Raw genomic sequence first — 16,673 nt, 5'->3', positions numbered from 1 at the left:
ATAAACGGTTTGGATCGATCATTTGGACTTTGAATCGGTGATTTATGGTCCAATGCACACCATGGCCTATGCATTGCAATGCACCATAGCCCATCTCTCTCTCTCTCTCTCTCTCTATATATATATATATTGACTAATATGCTTTCGGTAGCACTTCGGCCGAAGTGCTACCGGTCCAAATTTGAAATTTCAAAATCCAAAAAGTCGATCTGAACCGTTCATCTTGTTCTCCATATTAATATGTGCTTGGAAACCAAATTTTATATTTTTCTGATTTTTTTTACTATATATTAAGTCACTTTGAAAATCGCTGATCTAACGGTGGCTTAACAAAACAGTGCTACCGTTGGATCAGCGATTTTCAAAGTGGCTTAATAAATACTAAAAAAATTTAGAAAAATGTAAAATTTGGTCTCCAAGTACATATTAATATGGAGAACAAGATGAACGGTTCAGATCGACTTTTTGGATTTTGAAATTTCAAATTTGGACCGGTAGCACTTCGGCCCATATGCTACCGAAAGCATATTAGTCAATCTCTCTCTCTCTCTCTCTCTCTCTCTCTCTCTCTCTATATATATATATATATATATATATATATATATATATATATAGAGGAGGGTTCAAATGCACCCAAATTTTTGTGCACCCAAATGCACCATATCTTTCAAATTCTTTTTCTCCGTTTTCAAAGTCCGAATAGTCAATCCGAACCGTTAGATGCGATCTATATATTAAGATGTGCTTGGAGACCAAATTTTACATTTTTTGGAATTTTTTTACTATTTATTAAGCCACTTTGAAAATCGCTGATTTTACATTTTCTGGACCATTGGATCAGCGATTTTCAAAGTGGCTTAATAAATAGTAAAAAAAATTCAAAAAATGTAAAATCTGGTCTCCAAGCACATCTTAATATGTAGATCGCATCTAACGGTTCGGATTGACTATTCGGACTTTGAAAACGGAGAAAAAGAATAGAGTGCATTTGGGTGCACAAAAATTTGGGTGCATTTGAACCCTCTTCATATATATATATATATATATAGTTTTTGGTTTGTTTACAGAAGGCCCTTAGGCCATGGGCCTATACATATATGGGCCGATATTCAATAGGTCAACTTAAGTTGGGCTATATATTATTTAGCAAATCAAGTTCCAACTTATTTAAGATTGGCTGTATTTTTTTCCAGTCTTAATTTTTAGCAAATCAAATCGAGAGGAAAATTAATCTCATCTCACAACAACTTGCCAACTCATAAAGAAACACACTGCTATAAAGGGGAACGAAAAATGAAGCATGAAAAGAGGACCCAAAAGAAATCCTATCAATGGATTTCAATAGAGATGTTGGACCAGTCAAGTAAGCACAAAATATAAAACAAAACAACGTTCAAAGGGCCAGAACTTCAATTTGACATATTAAACGAGTAAAACAAAATTAGATTTAAATTAACAAGGGATTGCAACTTCCGTGATGGCAATCATATATATGCTAGAACAATATAAAAAGAACTAAGGGTCAAGACGTTGATGTCCCATTCAACATTCCTCTACAAAACAAAACAAAAAATTAAATTAATTGGTGATTAGATAACTTTCCAAGCTAGAATGTGAACGGATTAAAGGTAGGTCTAATAAGCAATAATAGAAGGAACAATAACAATAATAAAAATTGTGCTTTGTCGTCCATGTATTAGCTAGATACTTGGTCATTAGATAATTGATGACCAATATGAATAATTGCCTCCTAATCAAATCGTACTAAGCAAAATATTACAAAAAGAAAGGTGGAAACTCTAGTTCCCATTGGCCTTCCACCCACCCATCACCAATGCTTAATTGGTGGAGCCCACTGTCATTGTCATGTGGCTTCCATATATATATAGGCACATTACTTAATGTAGGTGAAATAGAAGGGCCTATATACGGAGCAGTCTATATATCTTTCATGTGCATTGAAGACGGAACCTAAGCAACCAAAAGAAATCCTATTAATGGATATCAATAGAAATGTTGGAGCAGTCAAGTAAGCACAAAAACTGATACAAAAGAACGTTCAAAGGGCCAAAACTTCAATTTGACATATTAAACGAGTAAAACAAAATTAGATTTAAATTAACAAGAGATTGAAACTTCGGTGATGGTAATCATACATATGGTAGAACAATATAAAAAGAACTTAGGGTCTAGACGTTGATGTCCCATCCAACATCTCTCAAGAAAACAAAACAAAACAAAACAAAACATAAAGAGTGAGTCTATGGTACTACGCATATCACGGGGTGGTCCGTAATACTGATCAATATTTTCATTTTTAAAATTCTAATGGTCGATCCGAACTGTTCAACATAATCCCCATATGAATATGTATTTGCAGACCGAATTTTATAATTTGTAGAATCATTTTACTATTTTTTAAGATAGGTAGAAAATCACTTTCTCTGAAAATTCTGGACTATCTAAAAACTGTGATTTTCTACCTATCTTAAAAAAATGTAAAAAAAATTCAAAACAAATTTAAAATTCGGTCTACAAGTAATGTTGAACGGTACGGATCGGCTGTTAAAATTTGAAAAAGAAAAATATTGATCCGTATTACAGACCAAATCGTGCTATGCATAGTACCATAGACTCAATCAAACATAGAATTAATCAGTAATTAAACAACTGTCCAAGCTAGAATTAATGTGAATGGATTAGAGGAAGGTCTAATTAAGCAATATTAAAAAAAGAATTTAGGTCACGAAGGAACAATAACAATTAATATTAAAAACAAATTATTTCGGGTCGTCCATGTGCTACTTGTAGTGATTAACTAGATAATTGATGGCTAGTAGGATTGCCTCTTAATCAAATCATAATAAGCAAAATAATACAAAAAGGAAGACGGAAACTTATAAAAAATTTAAGTGCCCATTTTACCCATCGTAAAAAATTAATTTTTTGTAACGTTTTAGAAACATACTAGTCTTCTGATTTGATGGTTTTCGAGAGCAAATGGATTATTTTTTGGTAGGTTATGTAAACATCCACCCATATCTATCTTAAACATTTCATCATATATAAATATCATTCACTCACAAAATATATCACATATGTTTTTGTGAGTTTGTATGTCTCTTGCGAAAGCATATTCACAACTGTTGCTCCTTCCACCAACTCCATCTCATCTTGAGCCACCTAATTAGTTATATCCTCCCAAATTCTATTTAGAACTATTCTAAAGAGAAATTGAAATTACATTTAAAATTTCCCAATCCTAAATATAATAGACATGCAAGCCTCAAATGTATTACATGAAAAACAAGTTAACATCTTTGCTTATTTAATTAATCTAATTATTTAATATCATAGGGCACCAAAGGCCGCGTTACAAGCATTCACACAAGCATTCTTTATATCACACAAGGCATTGAATAGAGAAACAAATCCACTTTGATTCCTACAAAACAAGGTTAGAGTGGCATTGCATACATATGAACATTTTATACCTTCTAGTTAATTCCTTTATCTCAAGCAAATATGGTACACCAAATTATTTAAATCCCAGAAAAATAATTTATAATATTTCAGTTAATAAGTATCTAATGTCATGGTTTATATATAAAGCAACTCTTTAAGCATTTAAAGAAATAAATCATTATGATGTTATTTACATGCCTTTCTTCATCAATTACTTACTAGAAAATCATTTAATATCAAAATAACTTTTTAAAATTTATAAATAAATCTAAACTCCTTTCTAATATTCATATGAACCATTTAATCATTTAAAGGTCATACAATATCCTTTTAGAAACCGTAAATTTACTATTTATTATATAATCGATCCTCAAGACTTAATTAAAATTTTAATTGCCCAAAATTAAAATTTTTAATTTTCCATATATCATATTTATATCATATTAATGAGATCTAGTTAAGCATAATTTATAAAATTAATTTGGAACAAAGTGGAAAAATACCATGCATCCAAACCGTGGACAACTCCATGGGAGCTGCTGCATGTGCAGTCTGAACGTTTTATATTTTTCCGAACAACATAATATATTTTTTTGAAGATAAATTATTCTTTCTGGAAACTAGACTCAAGTATATTTAATTTGATGTAAAGTAAAAAAAAATTGGTGTAGCCAAACTCCGTGAATCTTGATTTTAATTTCAGAAAAATCTAGAACTGCTTGCTGGAAATTTTCTGCTGAGTTCCGTTTTTGTTATTTTTGTATATCTATATAAATCCGAATAAAACCCTAGATTTATATTTTCTTCTAATTTTAAACATCCTAAACAAACATTAGAATTTTAGAACCACCAAAAATAACATATCCAAAATTCTTTTGACATTTTTGAACAAAAAGGACTAACATCATGAAAGAAAAATTGCACAATATTGCAAGAGATAGATTAACTAAGAACTTATGAATTAAATCACATAATTAAAATATTGCAATTAGCATAATAAATAGCCAAAGCTTTGATACAAATTGAAGGATTTCATGAAGCATTAAGGTGTTAAAACAAAAAAATTTAACCCTTTTACAAGCATCTACGGATCTACTTTATTATGCTAATTCTATTAAAACAATTCATATGCATGAATGATCATCTACTCATTCATCCATCATAAATCTATCTACAAAAAAAAATTGGATATACCTCTACCAAATGTCAATTTGGTAAGTAGAGAGCAGACGTGGGTCCCACCATAGTATTTGCAAGGCAAGGGAACGCAGGACTCACTAGACTATATGCAAGGATAGATAACGTGGGACCTACTTGATTATTTGCAAGGTTAGTTAACGTGGGCCCCATATATTTATTTGCATGGGAGATGATTTCGTTATAACATGGGAAGAATATGTAGTTATTACATGAATGACTATTTGCACATATATGATTGATTTACACTTTTTGCATGCACATAAATTACCAATATTTGCATGGAAATTCTGATTTCTAAAATGAGCTAACTGGAGGCAATAAAGCATAATCCAATTTTACAATCTCCCCTCCCTGTACCAATATGGTACCAATCCAGTGTTGTTTACCAATTCCCAGATTACCATTCAACAAGATTTACATAAAACACATAGAAAAGTACATACATAGAAAACAACGAACAAGCACTACAGCAAAACAGACTTTCTGCGACCGGAAAACCGGTCGCAGAAAGTCCAGGCGCCGGTCGCAGATACTATTTCCGGTCGCTGAAAGTAAAATCCGGTCGCTGAAAGACCGGTCGCAGAAAGCATTGTCGCAAATACTCTCCTGATGACGTCACCGGTCGCAGAAAGACGTCACCCGGTCGCAGATACTTTTTCTGCGACCAATTTTTTTGGGTCGCTGTTGATTTTTGCTGACGTCAGAAAAATAGTTCTGCGACCGTCAAAACCGGTCGCAGATAGTCAAACCCGGTCGCAGAAAGTATTCTGTCAGGTTTTTGAAATTTCTTTTATTATTTAAATTTGCACCAGGTACGACAGGTACCAACATACAATATAAAACATACAAATAAATTTAAACATAAATATTGATATTGATATATACAAGACATATAGAAAATTCAAAATACTTTGCATTAATCATAAAAGTTTCATGTGAATAACCTCATCAAAGGGGCGTAACTTTTGATCCTGCGCAATACAAGACATATATAAAACATACAATACAAGACATATATAAAACATACAATACAAGACATATATATGCAATATGGTCCTGCGCATGCTTCACGAAAAGGGGCGTAACTTTTGATCCGTCCGTCGGATCGGGCTGAAATTTTGACAGGAACTCCACAGCCCAAAACCGGATGCAAAACGAATCTATGATTCGTTTCGCCATTTGCGGGCTCAGATTCGCGATCCGAGTCTTCCTTCATGGACTTTTGGACCTTTCTTTATAATTTGTGAGTTTTTAGGGTCTTTTATGTTTTTTTTTATGTATTTTCTGATTTTAGGGTTTGTATTTAAACATACGTCATGTCTTTTGGCATGTTGTTCTATGTGCTGGTAAAGTTTCATAAATTTTAGGGCTTCCTAGCTATACCAAACAGTAGCCTAACTGGGAACATATATGAACACAATCGATAAATAATAATTCAAATAAGCAAAACGTACGAATGGAGAACAATTATTATGATAAATAATAATTTAAAGAAATATTACCTTAGAGGTGATGCTAGACATGGATATTAAAGAAACCCAAATCAGGGTTTTCCCTTTGCTCCACTGAAATTAAAGAAACCCAAATCAAACTAAAATTGGTCCCAAAATTGAGAAATTTGAGAAGAATAACCTTGCACATAGAAGCAATCCATGTCGACATAAGCAATTACATCAAGAACTAGCATACATCAGAACTGGATTGATTCAAATCAGAAAATCAGAAATTACTCAAATCAGAAATTACTCAAATTCGGTACTAAAATTAGGTTTAAGAATTACATGTAGGCGCTGGGAGGAGAGAGACGACGGCAGACAGTGGAGAGGATCCGCTTGAGAGGCACCGGAGGAGGGAGAGGCGCCGGAGGAGGGAGAGGCACCGGAGGAGGGAGAGGCGCCGGAGGAGACAGAGGCATTCGGATTAGGATTTTGGGCTTTTGGCGGAGAAGAATGGTTTTGGCGGAGAGACGACGCGTTGGCGCCTTTTCTTCTCAGCGAAAATTTCAGCGATTTCAAAAAAAAAAAAAAAAAAATTGACTATCAGCGACCGGCGATGACGCCGGTCGCTGATACGGTCGCTGAAAGTGCTGGTCGCCATAGATTTTTCTTTTTTCTGTTTTTTTGAGAAAAAATTGAGCATCAGCGACCGGCGTCAGCCCCGGTCGCTGATACCGGTCGCTGATAAACCATTCTGCTGTAGTGAAGATAAGAAGAGTAATTAACTTCGATATATAATCAAAAGACTATAATCATCATACATTTTTCCAACACTATAAAGGCATCAAAACAACACTTTTCAAACAATTACCAAGATAAGAAAATAAGAAGAGTAACTTCTATATATAACCAAAATATACCTACCTTTTAAGCATTAACAAAATAAAACAAACCCCACTGAGTTTGCAAAATATACCCAAAATATTACCAAAATAATTTACTCTTAATATTGCCAACCACACTAGACCTCCATGCTTCATGTTGAAGGTTGATTGGCCAACCAATCGGACATTGCGGCATAATGTCCGGCAATTTCTTGTACGTGGATCTTTAATTAAATATAATATATACTAAGTTTTTAAGTAGTTGCATGAGAAGGGAGTTGAGTTGTTGCATGAACCTTTAATTAAATATAATATATACTAAGTTTTTAAGTAGTTGCATGGCCATGGAGTTGAGTTGTTGCATGGACCTCGAATTAATTATAATATCTGACCTTCAAAACTTATTTGCATGGTTGAATATCACACAGTTGCATGGTTGCACTTCACACAATTGCATGCGATACCTGTTACATGGGGATTCGCATGCAACAAGTTTAAAAAGTCAACAAACGCCATTTCTTTTGTATGAGCCATCTCAACCATGCAAAAAACTAGTGCTGGGCATGCAAAAAACGATTATTCTAGCAGTGGATGTTGGACCAGTCAAGTAAGCACAAAATATAAAACAAAACAACGTTCGAAGGTCCAGCACTTCAATTTGACAGATTAAACGAGTAAAACAAAATTAGATTTAAATTAATAAGGGATTGCAACATCCGTGATGGTAGTCATACATATGGTAGAACAATATAAAAGGAACGAAGGGTCCAGACGTTGATGTCCCATTCAACATCCCTCAAGAAAACAAAACAAAACATCAAATTAATTAGTAATTAATTAGACAACTGTCCAAGCTAGAATGTGAATGGATTCGAGGAACGTCTAAAATATTAAGCAATAATAAAAAAAGAATTTAGGTCATGATGAAACAATAATAATTAATAATAAAAACAAATTAGTTCGGGTCGTCCTTCTGTGCTACTTGTAGTGATTAGCTAGATAATTGATGGCTAGTAGGATTGCCTTCTAATCAAATCATAATAAGCAAAATAATAGAAAAAGGAAGACAGAAACTCATAAAAAAATTTAAGAAGTGCTCATTTTACCCATCGTAAAAATAAAAAATATGTAACATTTTAGAAAAATACCAGTCTTCTAATTTTACCGGTTTCGAGAACAAATGGGTTATTGTAATAGATTATTTAGCAAATCAACAGGTCAACAGTTATCTTTCATCATATTTAATATTTTTTTTTGTAATTTTAATTTTTTTATTGTAATAGATTCAGAAAAGTTCCTAAAAAATATGAAACGATTATTGCCAAATTTAGATTGAAGAACTAATGTTGGAAAAACAACGTGCGATGCAGTATCTTGAGCGTTTCTTCGTGTCATTTTGTGCCGTGTTTCATGTTGTGTTGTGTCTTTTTTTACTGAGAACTTGTCACAACATGTGACACACGAGTTACGACACATAATTAACACATACCGCTACGTGCCGCAGCTAACTCGGAGGATTGTTAATTAATTGCAAATGTTGTTTTGATCGTGCGTCAACATAGAATGGAGAGTAAGGCTTGGGTGCTATGGATAGTATAAGGCCATCCGTGCTACGACTTCAAACATCTATCGTATAAACTTCAAACTTCGATTGAAGTAGCTCAATAATAAATTGGTTATATAATGAACTTGTAGAATACCGAATTTTTAATATTTTTGAGATTTATTTACTATTTTTATGATTAATAAATATAATATAATATTAGTTTAAATATTATATTAATATCAAATAAATATAATACCATATTAGATTAGTATTAAATAAAATATTAGATTAAATATAATATAATATTAGTTTAAATATTAAATGTAATACAGTATTAATTTAAATGTTAAATGTAATATAATATTAGTTTAAATATTAAATGTAATATAATATTAATTTAAATATTAGATTAATAATTAAATAATTATAAAATCAAATTAGATTAATATTAAATAAAATATTAATTTAAATATTATATTAGTATTAAATAAATATAATATTAGTTTAAATATTAAATGTTAAATGTAATATAATATTAGTTTAAATATTAAATATAATATAATATTAGTTTAAATATTAAATATAATATAAATTTAAATATTTGATTAATAATTAAATAACTATAATATCAAATTAGATTAATATTAAATAAAATATTAATTTAAATATTATATTAGTATTAAATAAATATAATATAATATTTTTTTGAATATTAAATAAATATAATATAATATTTTTTTGAATATTAAATGTAATATAATATTACTTTAAAAATTAGATTGGTATTAAACTAAATATTAAATTAAATATTAAATTAAAATAAAATAATATTAGTTTAAATATTAGATTAGTATTAAATTTAATATTAAATTAAATATTAAAAATTAAAAATTAAATAATATTAGTTTAAATATTAGATTAGTATTAAATTTAATATTAAATTAAATATTAATTTAAAAATAAAATAATATTAGTTTAAATATGAATATAATATAATATTAATGTAAATATTAGATTGAAGTATTATTGAAAAATATGATGCTTTATATATAATTAACAAGTCATTATAAATATAAAAGTTAGTTGAAAAAATAAAAACAAATAAATCATTATTATATTTCTTCCCTCCATTTGCTATTCCTAACATACAATCCAAACAACATTTCTACTAATTCGGAATAGCCAAAGTTAGTGCTATTCTTGAATGTTACGTTACGAAATTTTTACAATTAAATTGAAATGAATTAAGAGAAAGAATCAAGTTAATTGTGTTAATAAAATGGAAGTTTAAACCTTAACCAAGGTTTCCCTAAATAAGTAAGTTAATTGTGAATTGAAACCGCGTCGAAATTTCGAGATTTCGGAACTTTATAGGCTCAGTGCGGATTAGATTGACCGCAGTGCGGGTGGAAGTCATCCGCAGTGGCTCAGACTTTTTCTGGAATTTTGACAAAAAAATGACTAAGTAGTGAGTGCGGGTGAGGGATCCGCAGTGCGGATGGGTTTAGCCGCACTCATGAATTTCTGTATTGCAGTGAATTTTTCTGAAATCGGCTAAGTAGTGAGTGCGGATGAGGTTGAACCGAAGTGCGGATCAGGTTCATCCGCAGTAGGCTCGGACTTTTCCTGGATTCGGCTGACAACCGACTAAGTCTCGAGTGCGGATTAAGTCACCCGCAGTGCGGATTAGCTAATCCGCATTCAGGGTAATTTTAACCCTAAAACCCAAATTAAACCTTCTCTCTCTCTCTCTCTTCCACCATTCCCCATTTCTAAGTGAAATTCGTCCAAGAGAGAAGGAAAAGATCCCGTGAGTTTCTGTTTCGTTCAGACTCCCGATTGTTGCGAGAAATCGAGTTTGGAACCGAGAAAGCAGCCGAGGATCTCTCAGAACCCTTCTATTTGGTATTTCTTTCTCTCCTTTTTACTTTCGAAACCTCGAATTTTCTCGATTTCTCGGATTCTCGTTTTAAACCCGAGATTTGTGCTCGAATTGCTCGAGGACTAGTTCCTCTACACTTCTTACTAGTTTGTTTGTCATTCTTTTTCCCGATTTCTTCCGATTTATGAAATCTGATTTCTAGGGTTTCGTGCCAAAATTGAAAGTTGGCATAATCGTGATTTGATTTGCTTAACCCGACCAATTAGACTTGTAATCGGTAGGGTTGCCTCCTGATCGTGAATTTTTAGAACAAATAACGGCTGATTTGAGATTTTGACCAAATTAGGGTTAACCAAACGGTGAATCGAATTGATCCGAGAACCAAAGTAGTGAAACGGTGATTGATGGTTACCAAAGTGAAATAGTATAAGGCTAGAGGGCCTAGATGAGATTTTGTGTGGTTTTAGAGGATTTTGGTAAGAAATAATGAACCGAACGAATTGATACCAAAAACATAGGAATTGATTAGAGGAGGTATAAGCCCTAGAAGTAACTCGAATAAACCTCTCGATCCTGAACCAATGTTAAACCAAGTATACGCATAATATAGGTGTAGGCTCGGTCGAGCAAGAACTTGCGAGACAATACGAGACGTCCGATCCTTAAAATTAAGCGGTACGCTCGGCATACTAAGGTGCGGGATTCTTGGACTTGTCTGATACTTTATTTTCAGGAATTAAACTGTTTATTCGTTTGTCATGTTGAATGATTAATTGTTGCATATTTTGGAATTCATATTGCATATTGATTCTTGCATAAATGAGAAGGATTGAATTGTTTTAGTTAAGGTTGATTTGCATGTTGGTACGGTTATTAATTGTTTAGTTCTGTGAATTATTCTTGATGTGAATGAATATGCCAGGCCGACCTGTTTAGGTGGCTGGATAAGGTAACGGTGACCTATCCGTTGACCTGTGTTTATGAATTTGCCAGGCCGACCTGTTTAGGTGGCTGGATAAGGTGACGCTGCTGACTTATGCGTTGACCTGTGAGAATTTGCCAGACCGACCTGTTTAGGTGGCTGGATAAGGTGACGCTGCTGACTTATGCGTTGACCTGTTAGAATTTGCCAGACCGACCTGTTTAGGTGGCTGGATAAGGTGACGCTGCTGACTTATGCGTTGACCTGTTATGAGTTTGCGAGACTGACCTGTATGTGTGGCTTTGATATATATTTGCTTGAGATTTAGCAAAGTTGACCTGTATAGGTAACTTTGATTACGTGTGTTGCATTTGTGTCAAGTTGACCTGTGTTGGTGACTTGTAACCGGACCTTAGGAAATGGTTAAGCCAAACAGCAATTGCAGATGGGTGTCTGATAAAGGGTCCAGCTTGGTTGGCCATCTGTAGGTGTCTGTAACCCTACAGATGTGGGTTTGATAACGGTTCAGCTCGAGAGAACATCTGTAATTGCTACAAGCCCAATTGAACTGAGTTAGGAATCGAGTTAAGCCAAAATATATGTTGTGTTTTGAGATCCATATTGAAAATTTCGTAAACTGTGTTTCAAGTTGATTAACTGTTGTCGAGTAGTGGCATTCTGTTAGTTATGTTTTCTTATATAACTGTTGCATTGTTATTGTTTGGGTTTCATTGTTGGACATAGAGTTTGATTGCAAGTCCAATAGTCTAAACTGTGGCAAATTCGCACTGAGAATTTATTCTCACCCCCACCTTCCCCGTTATTTTACAGGTATTGGTGCGACGGATCCCGGGGAGGCACGAGAGTAGTAGGCCTTAGTAGCTGACCAGTACATGACCCTAGATAGCTTTTGTTGTATAGATTTAGGGTAGGCCTCGTGGTTGGTATCCGGATGAGATACTTTTATTGTATTATATGCTGACCAGACTGTGCACTCTGATTTTATGTTAGAAACTTGTTTTGAACTGCGTGTTGTTTGGTTTAAATTGTGATTAGCCTTGTAAGCATACACGGCGTTGTATGCTTACGGCGGGGGACTGTTACTACCCGTGGCCGCGGGGTGTGACATTGAATCCCTTGGGTTAGCACTATTCTCAATCACTAACCCAAAAATCGCTATTCTTGAGCTATTCCTTGCACGATCCAAACGTACCCTAGACCAACGACTTACCCCATCCACTTGTCAAAGAGAGAAAAAATAAAAGGGTAGAACCTAGGTGAAACAAACATTGATTAATGTACAGTCAGAGTCTAATATGCACTCGTCAAGTACTCCCATTGCAACTTCCTCCCCAGAGTAAAACAAAATTATATTTAAATTAATTAATAAGGGGTTGCAACTTCCGAAAAGTAATCATATATATATATGTAGAGAGATATACTTGATAGAAGAATATACAAGGACTCTAGATTCCAGACGTTGATGTCCCAACCAACATATCTAACAATAAAATAAAGAGTTAGTGATTAGATGACTGACTAATGCTAGGAATGTGAAAATATTAGAGGAATGTTTAATTAAGCAATAATAGAAAAAAAAAAAACTTAGGTCACCCACTACTATGCGCGGTTATGTGACCCGCCTTAGGCACTTTGCGCGCTTTTTTGTTCAGTGTCATTTTTCACTTTGAGATTTTGGTGAAAATACAAATCTGATTTATGGTTGAATTAGAAATTTCATACTTTTCTTTCTTTATGGTTGTGAAATTTCACTGCCTCCTAACCATATATATTTATTATTATGTTTTCATTTATTCATACAGACTTCCCTACCGACCAATCCATATAATTTTGAAGCTCTGCACGAGGTTAGTCAGCGATGGTGCAAATACTTCTTGGATTGAGTGTTACCTCCTCCAACAAATGGGCAGGGAAATTAAAACAAAAAGGTAGAAAGTGGCAACCATTACCTAATTATACCTATGGTTACCTGACACTACTACAGAAATGGTCATTCTACACTGTACATTGTACACGGATTTGACAATTTTATATAAAAACCATGTAGATATTGCAATTTTTGTTGTTCGATCAATAATTTTTTTCGTCTATTTGACTAATTTGCAAAAACATACAATTATTAAATTTTACGATGTTTTTTTATTTTTGAAAGATATGTAGGTTCCAGTTAAATGAAATTGCATTATGGAATATTTGGACTGAAGAAATCATGAAGACACTTATCAAGAATAGAAATTATAAAATCAGAAACTTGATAAAATATGTTTGAGACTGTTTAAACAGGGATAAAACGTTGGTAACGTTTTAAAACGTTGTAACGTTTTATGCCAGTCAGAAATAACAATTTGATCAAACCCAGAAATACCTTAAAACATTGTAATGTTTTATAAACGTTGTAACGTTTTAGGACTGACAGAATTGTTGAAGCACAGCTGTACATAATCAACTTGAAGGATATGACGATGATGTCAAAGCTATCGGCATCCCTAAATCTCGGCACGAGGGTAGACTTCACGGGGTAGGCACAATCGGCGCAAAATTATTCATGCCCGATAGTACAACGATGTCACTAGCACATTTCCATGTTTTGCAACACCTGACTAACGTTCATCCTTTCTGGGAAGAGCATATGACTATCTTGCGGCAACAGAATCCTAAGAAATCCGACAAGTGGTTGATTGGCGAACACAATAGCAAGTTTGAAGAATGGTTTACCCGTAGAGTCTTGCAAGCTACGGAGGGAGAAAACATTAAAGAAATTATCAAATTGTTGGCTCTTGGTCCAGTCCATGTTGTGAGGACCTTTGAAGGATATGACATCAACGGGTATACATTGTACACAAGAAATCAAGATTCAAAGAGTACCGTGCAAAACAATGGAGTGACGTTAGTTGCCGTTTTGAGTGATTTTTCAGATCCTAAAGGTGCCGGACCATTGCATGCATTGATGTCATATTACGGGTTTATTGAAGAAATTTGGGAGCTCGATTACAGAAGATTTAAGATCTCGTTATTTAAGTGCAAATGGGTCGATAACCGTAGGGGGGTTAAAGTCGACGACGATGGTTTTATTTTGGTGGATTTCAACAAGGTTGGATATAAGGATGATCCATTTATACTTGCTAGACAAGCCGCGCAAGTGTTCTACGTAACTGATCCGGCCGATTATTCAAGACATGTTGTCCTCTTTGAAAAAAGACGTATCATCGGGATTGATAATGTGGAAGACGAAGAAGTGTACGATCATTTGATGAGATACCACCGTTTTCCACTGGCATGGCATCTTTACCAGCCGTTGAGGATAATGAAACAGGTCACATGCGCATCGATCATAATGAAGGAGAATGGGTTGAAGAAGTTTCCATTGGCAAGTCATAATATTGGTATGTCAAAAAATATAAAAATGTAAGTTAATAATCTTTAATATTGCTGACTTAAGGAATTTATTTATTTTTTCTTCAGGATGCATTGAAACACTGGATGATGGGAAGCATGCAAGTTATTCTGAAAACACTTCTTGTAGCTTATTGTTTTCATGTTATATGTAATTTATTAGCTTATTTTAAAAAATTTAATGTTATTTTTTTAGTAGCTTATTTTATTTCATGTTATAAGTAATTTTCAAGGTATTAAGTTAATATAATAGACTAATTTTTAAAATAGCTAATGTACTAAAGTAATTTTCAAACTAATTAATATACTAAAGTAATTTTCAAACTAATTAATATACTAAAGTAATTTTTGAAATAATTTTCAAGCTTATTTATAAAATATCATACACATAAACATTCTGTTTTTAATTTTTTTAAATAACATACACATAAAAAAATATAATATACCCACACAAATATAGAACATTATCAAGATCAGTTCCTAGCTTAAGAACTGATCCTGATACCTTATTTTAATTATTTTAAATAAATAGAACAGCAGGATCGGTTGCTACCTTAAGAACCAATCCTAATAAGTATCTGGATCGGTTCGGAGCTATAAACTGATCCTGTTGTTTTATTTATTTAAAATAATTAAAATAAGGTATCAGGATCGGTTCCTAACTTAGAACCGATCCAGATACTTATCAGGATCGGTTGCTACCTTAAGAACCAATCCTAATAAGTATCTGGATCGGTTCGGAGCTATAAACTGATCCTGTTGTTTTATTTATTTAAAATAATTAAAATAAGGTATCAGGATCGGTTCCTAACTTAGAACCGATCCAGATACTTATCAGGATCGGTTCTTAAGCTAGCAACCGATCCTGATAAGCATCTGGATCGATTCTTAAGCTAGGAACCGATCCAGATAGTGTTAGGTTACAAAACCTCCTTCCTTAGCTGAAATTCAAATAACTCTTTCGCCTCTTTCTCTCCTCCTAAAACCCTTCATTCCGCCATGACCTCTTTCTCTTCTTCTCCTCCATTGGCTCCGTTGGCTCTTCTTGTCTGCCGGCTCCATTGGCTCTTCTCCTCCGTCGGCTCCGTACTCTTCTCCTCCGTCGGCTCATTAGCTCTGCCTCCCTCTCCCTCTCAACTTGGGTAAGCATCTCTAACTATGAATTTTGTGAGATATTACAAATTTGGGTATTGTGAAATAATTGTTTAGATACCAAACCAAAATAATTGTTAGATTAATTTGGGTAAATAATTGATTTAGATACCAAACCGAAATAATTGTTAGATTAATTTGGGTAAATAATTGGTTTAGATTAATTTGGGTAAATAATTAGTTTACATTAATTTGGGATAATTGTTAGATTAATTTGGGTAAATAATTGGTTTAGATACCAAACCAAAATAATTGGTTTGAAGTCGGTAAATAATTGTGAAATTTGTATCAAATTATAGATTCTTTTGGGTAAAGTTGGTTTGGATTTATTTGTTGATTTAATTTGAGTTGGTTTGGATTTATTTGGACTTGAAACAATAAAGTTACAAGTTAAAAGGGTTTCTTTGTGAGGATTAGGGACTTGTTTGTAATTTTTGGAGATTTATGGTGAAACTGTTGAACAACATTATTTTTTAGATACTTGTTGCAAATTTAGATACTTGTTTGAAATTGTTAGAAATTGAATTTAGAAACTCGGATTATTAGAAATTGTTAGAAATTGAAAATTTAAATACTTGTTATATTGTTCCTATTTAGAAATTCAGATATGGAAGGTGATAGTGAGACAGCCTCGGTTAAGAAACGAGGAAAAGGGCCTAACCAAATTAAGGAGAAGTTTAACGAGCAAGGCAAAAAGCTTGCCATTGACAAGTTTCACAGGCCGGTTGTTACTAAGGAGACAACATCTTTTCCAATGGAATTTGGAATATTA

Source organism: Carex rostrata, chromosome 29, assembly GCF_964058835.1.
Source record: "Carex rostrata chromosome 29, lpCarRost1.2, whole genome shotgun sequence".
In the NCBI taxonomy this organism is placed as follows: Eukaryota; Viridiplantae; Streptophyta; class Magnoliopsida; order Poales; family Cyperaceae; genus Carex; species Carex rostrata.
The sequence above is the reverse complement of the archived record's forward strand: the minus strand, read 5'-3'. Positions refer to the sequence as shown.